The sequence below is a fragment of the Lates calcarifer genome, linkage group LG3, assembly GCF_001640805.2.
Source record: "Lates calcarifer isolate ASB-BC8 linkage group LG3, TLL_Latcal_v3, whole genome shotgun sequence".
NCBI lineage: Eukaryota > Metazoa > Chordata > Actinopteri > Centropomidae > Lates > Lates calcarifer.
The window spans coordinates 1,985,656-1,997,720 of NC_066835.1; the positions used below are offsets into that span (position 1 = coordinate 1,985,656).

Here is a 12,065-nt window from a genome sequence, read left to right on the forward strand (position 1 = left end):
CAGGCACGTGTGGATCACAAAATCTGAAAAAATACAATAAAATAAATTGGGCTATGTGATTTAAATGGATAAGGAAATACAATGATTACATAGTGTTATAATAAACAATACATCAGCATTATTATTATTATTATTATTAATTCATCTAAATCCCCTCTGCTTTCCTTGAGCACACGCAAACACACAGTAAGTTGGAGCAGTATGTTTCCTGCCCTGTCGGCATGTACCAGGCCTACTGTAAAAACAGCCAACCGCCATCGAAAAAAAAAAAAAAAAAAAAAAACTTGGGAGTTTGTAATTAGGGCGAGGCTTATTTTGTTCGGTTCCTGCCCGAGATTCGGCTCTCTGATTCCCCGTAGCGATCAGTCGGAGCGCTGCAAGTTAGTGTGCCGTTTTTAAGGGTTGTTTTGGGCTCCATGTTGAAGTTTTTTTGCGTCCAGAGCACAGACTCTCACAGCCGCATACACTGTTAGCCCATACGTACACACGGATACAGTACACACGCAGACACACACGCATAGCCCTCGCCTGATTTGCACTAGCGCGGGTCATTTCAGGTTAAACCCTGGCGCTGTGTCCCGGTCAGTTTAGCCGACGGAGATCAACACTGGTTCCAGCTGAGGAGGAATGCACAGACACTGGGACTCCAAATAATTTTTGGATACGAGCTTCGTCTTGCATATGCGGTATGTTTCATTTTCTGGGTATTTTTGACAACAGTCTAGCCAGTGACAGCGTCTTCGCAAACTGGGTGCTTGACAGTATAGCAGCTAGGTGGGCGTACATTGCGCTTCCTAAGCTAAATGTTCATATTAATGTTCACGCTTTTAGCCAGTAATGTGTGTTTCATGTCCTACGGAGGGAGTCGCGTTTGCTGAACTGCATTCAAAATTTCAGCAATTCAGTGCTGCCTTGCTAATCGGCAGACGGTTCACCCACGGGTGAACATGACTTAGACCTTTCCAGAATTGATTGAGTCTTTTTGACAATTCGGGGGTAGAATTTATCTGTCAAACAGTACTTTATTACCAGAATATATGAACTTTATAATTGGTCAACGCTTCTCCCGTACGCCCACGATGGTGTATTTGTCAGTATGAGATGGCAGGAAAAAGGGTGAATTTATCAAAAAAGTTTGAATATTATCTTATTACTGGTGTGTTTTATTCACGCCGAATTGAACACTGGCTCGTAACAATACGGAAACTTACTTTCCAAGTTGTTGTTGTGGATTTTTAATCTTAACAAAAAGCGCGAGCAGTTTAAATTGACATATATTTTGGTGGAGGTTTTGTCAAGTACAAGAGACCAGCATGTACCCGGGCTAGCTTTTATGAGGACTTGAGGGAGTTTTATGGGCCCAAGTTATCGTTTCCCCCATAGCCTTGGGCCCTAAGGCATACTACCAGCTTGATGATAATACTCGTCTGGCAGGGTCTGGATCACTTTTACTTCTGTGGCCTCGACGACATGTCAAATACATATTTCATCTCACAGTTTCTGATGTAACCACTGCTTTCGCTTTGGCAACATGAACTTCACTGCGCTTGATCAACATCTAGCATGTAAAATAAGCAGTGCATTAGTAACCCGAGAGGTTGGATTTGTGAACATCACAGTTCTGACATTGCAACACAATTCTGAGTCGTTAGCTTAAGCTTCATCTGACATTAGCTCTCGGTCTGGGAAAGGTTTGATTGTGACTGTAAAGTTAGCGAGGCGTATTAACACGTTTATAAACTGTACTTTTTGCCCTTCCGTAGTTTGTAGTATGATAGGTGGCATGTTACCGTCATGGATAATACATACATGGTTACCGTATGAGCATAAAATGATGCCTTCAAAGGCTGTCAGAAAATACAAGTGTACTTGCGCATGAACGACCCAGCAGTCTGTGTTAGTGGGAGACTCTTTTTTTTTGTCTGGATGTCGAGATATGAGGTTTATGGGGCGGGTAGCATCGAAACTGTGACGCTAGCTGGCGTTACAAGTAATGTTTACGGGATTCAAAAAAATCGTAATGTTCACGGCAGTGCCAAAAAAAGACACATGACCAGAAATGTCAAGAATTTCAAAAACGTACTGATGAATCACAGCAGTAGACTTTGGCCATCATCTGTTCTGATTTCATTAGGAGGTGATAAAAAATACAACCTGTCACACAAGTATCATATCAATTTTTAATTTCAAGAAAAAATGCGTTTAACTTTTTTCATTCAACATTTTTATATGCATGCATTGTTTATTTGTCTTTAGTTTTTTGTTGTTTAAAAAACTATGCATGCATACATACATAAAAAAGTACATTTGATACATAGATAGTGGCTTTTTTTCTTTTCCTTTTTTTTTTTTTTTTATTTATTTTTTTTTTTACAAACCAGAAGCAATACTGTACATAACAAGTCATATTTACATCACGCAAACAGGGAGTTTCCAAGGAGCTACTGAAGGCAGCATCAGTTCTCAGCTGAGGGTATTTAAGGTCATTCCATCAGCCTATTTGCCACTGAATTGTGGGAGCTTGTGTGGACAGCACCAACTCACAGAGCAGGCTCATGTTTGTGGTGTTGCAGCCTGCAGAATATAGATTACTGCAAGTTGCATACAGCAGGTTTATAAAGTAATGTCACTGGTCTACATGCAGTAGACATTTTGCAAATAGCCTAAAGCATTAATATTGAATGCTTTCGCTGTTCAGTTGTTTTTTGATGTGTTTGTTGAAACTTGTCTGACTACTTTCAAGTCTAGGTGGACGCCCCACCCCTATGATGACAGTTGTCAATTCTACATAACAAGTCTTGTCAACTATTAGGGGAAACCAGCAGCATCAGAACACATGCAGTGAGATGGATAGTGAGTGACATATCTTAGCTCTATGGGTATTGTGCAAATTAAACTTGTGGCATTTTATTTGCAGCCAGGCTTATAAGAGACTGTTTTACTATTTCATATATGATCATAAATGATCATTAATCAATTTATGTATTAGTAACTGATGCAGATCAGTTCCTTAAGTTTGTTCTTTGATTTAAAAGCACATATTTTGCTTTTCCATTCATTTACAAAAACTAAGATTTGACTCATAATTCCAGTACAATTTACCAACAATGTATTCTCAGGACGGTATGGCGGTGCAGTGGTTAGCACTGTCACCTCATAGCAAGGAGGTTCCGGGTTGGAGCCCCGGGTGAACCCCTGTGTGGAGTTTGCATGTTCTCCCTGTGCCTGTGTGGGTTCTCTCCGGGTGCTCCGGCTTCCTCCCACAGTCCAAAGACATGCAGGTTAGTTGGTGACTAAATTATCTGTAGGTGTGAATGTGAGTGTGAATGGTTTGTCTATATGTGTTGGCCCTGTGATGGACTGGTGATCTGTACAGGGTGTACCCTGCTCTCACTCAGTGTCAGCTGGATAGCTCCAGCACCCCGGTGATCCTTGACGGATAAGCGGTATATATAATGGATGGATGGGTGTATTCTCATTGACTATATGGCCAGAAGATCATTAGATTTAGAGCATGATCTTTTCATTTGGTATAATTTATAGTTCATGCATGGATGCAACAAATGAATCATTACACTACTATTGTCAGCTGTACAAGTTTTAACACGTGGGCCTGTAGATTGAGGGTAGTAAATATTAAAGCCCCTACACACTCATAATAAACCCACACAGTTGTTTTCACTTATTTAGTCTGATAAGACCTTTCTAAGGAAACTGTGGGCGTGTGCAGACACAGCTTGATTGACATCGACCTCACTTTTCTGCCTTATTGCACTTGTTAAATGCACAATATGCAATTTTCTGCTGTTAGCAGTCTTTCAATAAAAACAGTAACAAAAGGTGGAGTTTGGTGTGTGGGATCATGGGAGCTGTTGTCTTCACCACCATTGCTATCATTACAGTCAGCTTCTCCCAGTTAGGATTCCTTCAGTGTCATATTGTTCAATAGGTTTTTACCAGGAGCCAAATTATCAGCTGATGTCGTCGTCTCTCAAAACAAACAGGCCAAACAGACAAGTGATTAAAACAGGTAAAAACACAGAAGGAAGCTGTGAGCCGAGCTGCCATTAATGTTTGCTCAGCTTGTATCTCTAATAACTTAAGATCCAGATGTCTGATGACTTAAATACTTCATTTTGTTAAAATATATAGTTAAAAATGACCAGAAATCTAAATAAGAGAAAGCCCATGTGTGGATATACAGGGCTTCAGTGTTTATCCATAGGAAGTGAATTTTTAAAACTAATTAAACCCTGCAAAGGTAGGGCTGATTCAGCATAAAGGGCTGTAGCAGGTTGTCCTCCAACCGTATATTGTACATACTGTTGGTATTCTACACTTAACATAGCATTATTCATAGACCTGTCCCAAGCCTCATGACTCTATCTGCTGCAGCTGCACTGTGGCATCTCCACAGATGCTATAGAAAATACTGAAGGAAACCATCAAAGCTAGTTATATTTTCTTAATGTAAAGCTGTATATCTTTCATATATGGTATCTACAATGGGTCATTAATTGTTATGTAGGCCTACCTTACTTCAAGTGTACACTGTCTAATGCAGAGCGTCAACAATGAGTCAATTTAATGGATAGCTGACTGAAATAAAATTTAATGGCAAGTACTCTGACAACAGTAAGTCAGCACTTTTCAAGCAAAATGATAAGATTTTATGGTTCCAGGTTTGTAAATGTGAGAATTTTCTGCTTTTGGACTGTTGGTTGATCAAAACAAGACGTTCTGAGATGTTACCTTGTGCTCTAGAATATTTTGATTATATATATTTTTTCACTATTTTCACTGGAACTGGACGATTCATGGCAGCACATGCATAAAATGTTTAGGGGGTTGTCATCTGAATGTGTTAACGTATTGGGATATTGCAATAGTAGGATTTTTTTTTGGGGGGGGGGGGGACTGTATAAGCACTGCCAAAGCCAGGCGATACTGTGAGAGGCTGTTGGCTATGTAATTTGGCAAGTGTGTGTTTACTTGCCAGCACAGGCGGACCTGCTCATAGCTGCACAGGGCTCACCTATTGCTATTACTAGAGAATCTTCTGAAGGAAGTGATGTGTGGTATGAATTTATCTTGTCAAACAGAATTAGCAGAATTCAGCATACATCAGTTTGGTTCAGTACATCATTTGTTAAGGTATAAAGCTGCCATGACATCAGTATCACCTACATATTATAATCCATATTGTGAAATGACTAAATCAAATCTTGAATGCTGTTGTTGGCTTTATGGTTTAAGGTGGTCAGTCATGTGTAAGACATGGTAACATAGAGGTGTTGATAGTATTGCTTCATTACAGTAGGGCTACAGCTATCGATTATTTCAGTTATTATGCCAATTGTTTACAAAACAACATTCACAATTTCACTGAGGCCACGCTAATGTTTTCAGATAACACTGTCAAACATTAAGATATTCAATTATAGTCATATATGACAGAAAAACAAGCTATTTGTCACATTTTGGCATTTTTGCTTGAAAAAGGCCTGAAATAATTATCAATTAATTAGTAGTAGGAAATCTAGATCTTACCATTAATGCTGAATTGATATAGGAATTAATTATATTGTACTGTGCTGAGAAAATTGTATAGCATCACATTGTGGTAATATCTGAAGTATTACCAAATACAGAATTGCACACCTCTATGTACGAGTGCTTTATGCTACAGCAATCACAGTATGATGTGGAGCTTCAAAACTGACCAAAGGCGGTATAAGGTTATCAGATAAGTAAAGATAAGTCATTACTTAATATATCAATAAAAAGTACAGTGATGCAGTTAGCACTGTGGTTAGCACTGTCACCTCACAACAAGAAGGTTGTGGGTTCAAACCCTTGGAACCTATGTGGAGTGTGCTTGTGCCTGTCAACACACTTGCCAACTCCAGGTACTCCGGCTTCTTCCCACAGTTCAAAGACACGCAGGTTAGGTTGATTGGTGACTCTAAATTGACCATAGGTGTGAATGTGAGTGTGAATAGTTGTTTGTCTGTATATGTCAGCCCAGATTGACTGGCGATATGTCCAGGGTGTACCCTGCCTCTCGCCTAACAGGGCCAGAACCCCCCTGCCCCCAACCAACCCTCAAGAATAAAGGGTATAGATAATGGAAGGATGGATGGATAAATAATACAGGTACAGTACAGCTAATTAAAGGAAATATTAATTATTCATGGTCAGTCAGTATGGGATGTCTGTACATTCTCAGTGAGTTCTAGCCAGCTACTTTTGTTTGTATTACCTTCCAGGATAAAATGCTTTAACTTCTATTAAAGAAAAGTTGTATACAGTGATGTTTAAGTAGTACACAATATATGGATACCCAACATCTCCTGCACTTGCTGGTGTAGTTCTAGGGAAAAAGTTATCTTAAAGAGTTACTTAAAACTAAATACACTTTGTAGCTTTAGCTTTTAGCAAATTACATGTGTTACACCATCTATCTGGGGATTGGTTGGGATGTTTGGCCGTTGTGAAAATACCAATTTTCACATTATTTTTGGACCATTATCAATACAGTTTTTATAGACATTAGCAAGAAGAAAAGCAACTTACATCTGTTGTATTGCCAACAAACTAACTGACTAAGGCAGCACTATTCCACCAATTCCTGTGTTCTTCTCTGTAAAATAACTTTCCAATATTCATTGTATTAAAGTCCAATATTAAAGTCGATAGCTAGTCACTGTCTGATCTGTCTAGTCACAGTGGTGCTGGATGGATAGTTTCCTATGTTATTTTCAAGTTGAGTGAATTAAAATTCTTAATGTTATTTGAGGAAAGTGGGGAATAGCTAAATGTTTAGAAGTGTGCCAAGACCAAAACAAGACTAGGTCAAAAACCTACTACATGGCTGGACCGTGTATGGTCAGTGTGTGAAACTGAGAACTTGTGAGTTGTTGTGGAGCTGCTGTAAACGACAACTTTCAACGCTCAAATCGCTAATAAACATATTCATGATGCCATTACGTCGTATTTGCATTCTGCCCAGTGTCAGCTGATACTCTCCTACTCTCTGTGCTCACATATACAGTACTTTAATACAGTGGGATTCCCAGTAAAGCTGTTCTCATGTGCCTGCTTTTCTGTCTCTGTTCTAAGGAGCAGAAAAGAAAATTCGATTGATTAAAAAAATGAATGAGCTAGTAAAACACAAAACTGTATGAATTTAGTTCCATTTTTTTCCCCAACCAATTGATGGTTACAGGAAACAAATTTTTATTTCCATATGAATTATTGAACTAACTTGTCTGATTTATTAATGGGTTCAGTAAGGGGCTCTGTATAAAGTCTTGGTCATATTATACAGTTGTTCCTGCTCCTTCAATTACATCCAAAGCTCCCAGCATATCTACCACATATTTCATCAACTCACTGTGACTCATCAGTGAACCACAATCACTTCCCTGCCACATGTGGAAGTATTTAGTTGTGACTTAAACATGGACTATTACAGTAAAGTGACATTCATGATTATATAATTGAGATCATCTATAATTAACCCTACAAATCCCCCACAAAGTACTTATACTGCTAACAGCAGCAATCACATTAATTTATCTTGCACTTTGCAATATTCAATAATGGTTGTGAAATAATTTTTAAGCTACCAGCAGTGGGTCTTACAAGGAAAGAGATGTTGCTTAGGAAATCCAGTTGTTCAGATAAAGACTTAGAATGGCTGCAATCAACCTCTCATGCATTTTGCACGTGTTAGGCTGAACTATTGTTTGTGAAATCAAGCTGAGTCAGTTGTTAGGGTTCGAGTGACAGGGTGCAGGTAAGGGGACCCGAACACTCACACCCACACACAGTAGACTGCGTTTAAAGGCAGTTCACATTGCTATTGAGGCAGTATTACAGTTGGCAACTGGTGAACTGAATCAAACAAACTGTTCTCAGATAAACATGCAGACAGACAGGAAAGCCAACAGGTAATCAGGAAGGCAAAGTTTGAACATTAAGGCAACTTAAAAGGGAAATCTGACGATTTCACACATGGAGATCAGTTTACTAGTGATAAAGAGCACTGCTGAGCCTGTGAAAACAGCTGTTATGTCTTGTGTGACTCTGGAGATGCTTTTGTTTAGAGCTTAGATATTGAGACTTACACATTTTAACAGAAAATGTGTGTTACAAACTTTGGATGGAGTTTAGAGTTTGAAACTCCTGGAAGAGTGGGTCTAATAAAAGGTGTTATCAAGTTGCATTATGGGAATGTGGGCTCCAGTGTTTTAGTGTGACACTAATATATTAAGGATACTTTGGCCTCAGTTGCATCAGTTATATCAAATTAATACTAGATTTTGCAGTACAATAGTGATATAGATATTTTGAGAGTTTTAAAAAACTTTAGGTAATATATTACATTTTTTAAAGGATTGGTTTAATGTTTTATGAAATACGCCTGTTTCAGTTTCAGTCTAGCTTAGCTTAAACACTGAAAGCAGGGGGAAACAGCTAGCTTGACTACACAAAGTGAAAAACTATTCCTGTCAATCCTGCTATAGCTCATCAATTAATATGTTGTAGCTTGTTTGTTTAAAATGCACACAAGCAAAATGTAAAAATTAGTGGGAGGGAGATGCTTCCAGTGAGACTAGCTGTTTCCCTAGCTTCCAGGCTTATTGCTTGGTTAGACTAATCAGCTTCTAGCTCCAGCTAGAGAAGCAGCACTAAGTAGAAAGGAGAGGTCTTCAACCTGATGCATGGTACAGGCCACCATGCTTTGTAGAGACTGAGTTGGGGACCTGCAGGCACCGCTCGGGGCTGACAGAAATATTCATCCCCTGTTCTGTTTTCTGATTTAAAAGATATATTTAGTTTGTACTTTTAGTTACAGTTAATAATCTCCTAAAAACATGCTGGAATTGAACCTCAGTAAAAACTAAGGCAATAAAGAGCAGGGTGCTTTGTTGTAAAGATCAGGATGTAGATATAGGGATAGAGATATAGGCCCAGAGATCTTTTGTATCTTAGAGTATAGCTTTGTTAAACAAATCTTGAAGACATTAGCCTGCACTGTTGTACTAAATTCCTGATTGCGGGTGATGTTGTTGTGGAACACTTGGGTGTCTGTTGATGCAATGTTATTGCAGTGGTGGTGGTTTTTGTTTTTGCCACAGACACAAAGAAAATTTCCGAAAGTATAATAAACAAACTAAGATAGGGAGATCAGTCTTTGTCAAGGAAACAAAACACAATTTTAGTGCATTAAACATCCAGTGAGATTTACACTTTCCCCGCCTTTTTGTTATACTACTATTATAGAGTGGTGCAAAGATGACTAATTTTTATAGGCCAGCCAAGAAGATAGCATCACCCTGGTCCTCAGCCATATTTTTAATTGGGTTTTGGATTACTGCAGGAAATAGCCCCTGTAGCTACCACAAGCTTATGATACTTTAAGGTTTTGTTCATCAAGATAATCTTCACAAAGGAACACCACTTTTTAAAAATATAATCATCAAAAGTAAAAAGCTAATGTTTGGCTATAAATGACATTATGGTCACATGACTTCAGCATCACCACCACTAAGCTTCTAGTCTGTAATTTAATTGAGCATGCTAACCTCTTCAACGAAAACCTTTCTTTTTAGAAAGTTAACAATAGTTTGCAAGAATGCGACTATAAACCCAACAAGGCTGTAAAGGTCAGTTAGTGAAAGAAGACATACACACTGATAAAATATTAATAATATAGCTATAATAAGGTATTATCGACAGATAAGTGATGCCTCTCCTTTTGACCTTTTCGTCAGCTGGCATCACTGAAAACTGGCTAAGCAACTGGACTGTAAATATTACTGGTAGCAGTAATCTGGAGTACTTATTAAGCAGTATATAGGCCTAACCAAGGGACTTTCATAAACAGGAAGATATATTGTAAATATGATGTGATGTGCAGTTATTTCAGTAGCACAGTAACAACCCTCCTTCAAGTCCTAAACATTGTGCTGTCTTTGTTACACCTGACACACACCCAGTCATGTCTATAGCTAGGGGATCTCTGTCATTGTGATTTAGATATATATATTCTGTTTGAAATGCAGGCTACCTCACAATACATAGTCTTTTTAATTTAAAGTACAGACCTCTGCTGTGTAATGTCTACATTAAAGACTAAACTTTGAGCTCAACTTTACAGCCTGAGGATGTATAATTTACACATCTAATCTTTAAAACACTCTGAAACCTTATCTCTCCGAACTCACATTCAGCTGATAACTTGGTATGGATTGGGTTATACTATGGCATTGTTGTTGTTTGGATTTCACAGTTATTATGCATTCTTTGTCCTGTTAGTTTCAGTTTGATGCTCATGCCAACTTTCTTACCCTGCTGCCACATCCTCTGCAGTTACTAGAAGTTTGACCAATGCAACAGTTTGTCTCCAAACAGCTGTGATTATGTGTGCTTTTGGTGTTGCCACCACTCTGGCCAGAATGCTTGGATACAACTGGTCTGTTAGACCAGCTGTTTGCAAGTTCAAACTTGGCCTGGTTATAACTCAAGTTTTTATCATGTGGAGATTTACCCATCACTACATTAAAACAGGTTGCTACATGTAACCATGTTTTTAGAAACTAGTTGTTTCTAAAAGATTAAACCCAGTAATTGCTGTGAAGAACTGAAACAACTAAAATCTATGCATGGATATTAAATGATAAAATAGGTTATGTGAGGTATGGCTGTTATATTTGACATGAATCTTGTTTAATAATACAGATTAAATTACTGGAAAAAATTACACAGTATATTTCAGATTACATAATATGCCTTTTGTTATGTAGATATTGTCAGTTAATGGCAGTTAGGTTGTGTAACTGGATACTTCCTTCTCATTCTTAAGTGTATGTTACGAATTCTGAGGCACATATGCATATATGAATATAAAACATATATGGTAAACAAAGTAATACTGTAGCTATATTTAGATAGTATTGGCAGTTAGGTTTAATATATATATTGATTTGCCCCTTAAATTGTTATTTTGCAAGTTATTATTAAGATTATTTTGGGGGCATTTTGCTGTAGGTCAGAGTTTCAGACAAGAAATGATGAGGGAGAGAGAGTGGGAGAGGAGCTGAAATCGAAAAAGAATTTTGTGATCAGGTTACATGATATATGAGCAGGATGCCCTTATCTTCAGCAGTTACGATGTACTGCATCTTGTATATATAGCTGATGCCTTTTGATTATATGTTGTTACAAGTGTTTCCTAGAAACTGATTTATACATTACTAAGATCTTTACTAGAAAAGACATTGCTTAATTTTTAATGCTGTGACCTTTAGTTAATCATTAGGATGAAAAGATACACACACAAATAAATACAAAATAGTAAAAACAGAATCAAAAAGTAGAGATGGTTTTAGGTAACACCTTAAGAGTTCTGTTATAATGACAAACGCAAAAGGGGACTTAACCAAGATACTCACTTATTTTTTGGATTATTTTCATGAGCCAGAGGGTGTTTTTTCTCCTAGAATCTTAGCTACAATTCTTAAGGTTCTTCAGCAGATTGTTCTGTGATGTATGAAAAATGTATACAGATGAGCTAAAACATTATGACCAGCATGGGCACTCTGACCGATCTGTGGCTATCCAGCCCCATATGCAGTAGGATGCAATACACTATGTGTTGCGACATCTTCCTTCAATAAGCATCTGTTATGCCTTAGCATTAATAGCGATTAATAGCCATAGCATTAATAGTGACGTCCCCTCTCCACACTTCCATGGGTGACCAGTGTCCCAAGTGACTGTGGCTGATTTATTTGTTAACTCAGGTAAAAATTGATGTCGGGGTGAGCACGGCCAAAATAACAAACAAAAGAATCTATTAAAGGGTCCACCACTTTACCTGGACAATGAAAGAAAACAAAATAAAATACAGCGATCGTACCTAACTCCCTAACATAAACAGGAGAAAATTTGGTTTACAACAAAAAGTTAGCTAGCTAGTTCAGTTACCTGGACTGCTTTTAGGCAATGATTTACACTATTTACATTTCCACACACACTTAGATCAGTCGACGAAA

The 12,065-nt window shown here is 38.0% G+C and overlaps 1 protein-coding gene across 7 annotated transcripts in view; it reads left to right on the plus strand.

Annotated features, from left to right (window-relative positions):
- Positions 1-288: 288 nt before the first annotated feature.
- Positions 289-12,065, plus strand: part of thrb (thyroid hormone receptor beta) — a 104,961-nt gene continuing 93,184 nt past the window's right edge. For 6 of the 7 annotated variants that reach the window (XM_018701238.2, XM_051078860.1, XM_018701236.2 and 3 more), the window contains exon 1: positions 289-686. The gene's annotated coding sequence lies outside the window, so the exon portion shown is untranslated. The remainder of the gene's footprint in view (positions 687-12,065) is intronic. The other variant, XM_018701243.2, reaches the window with a different exon arrangement.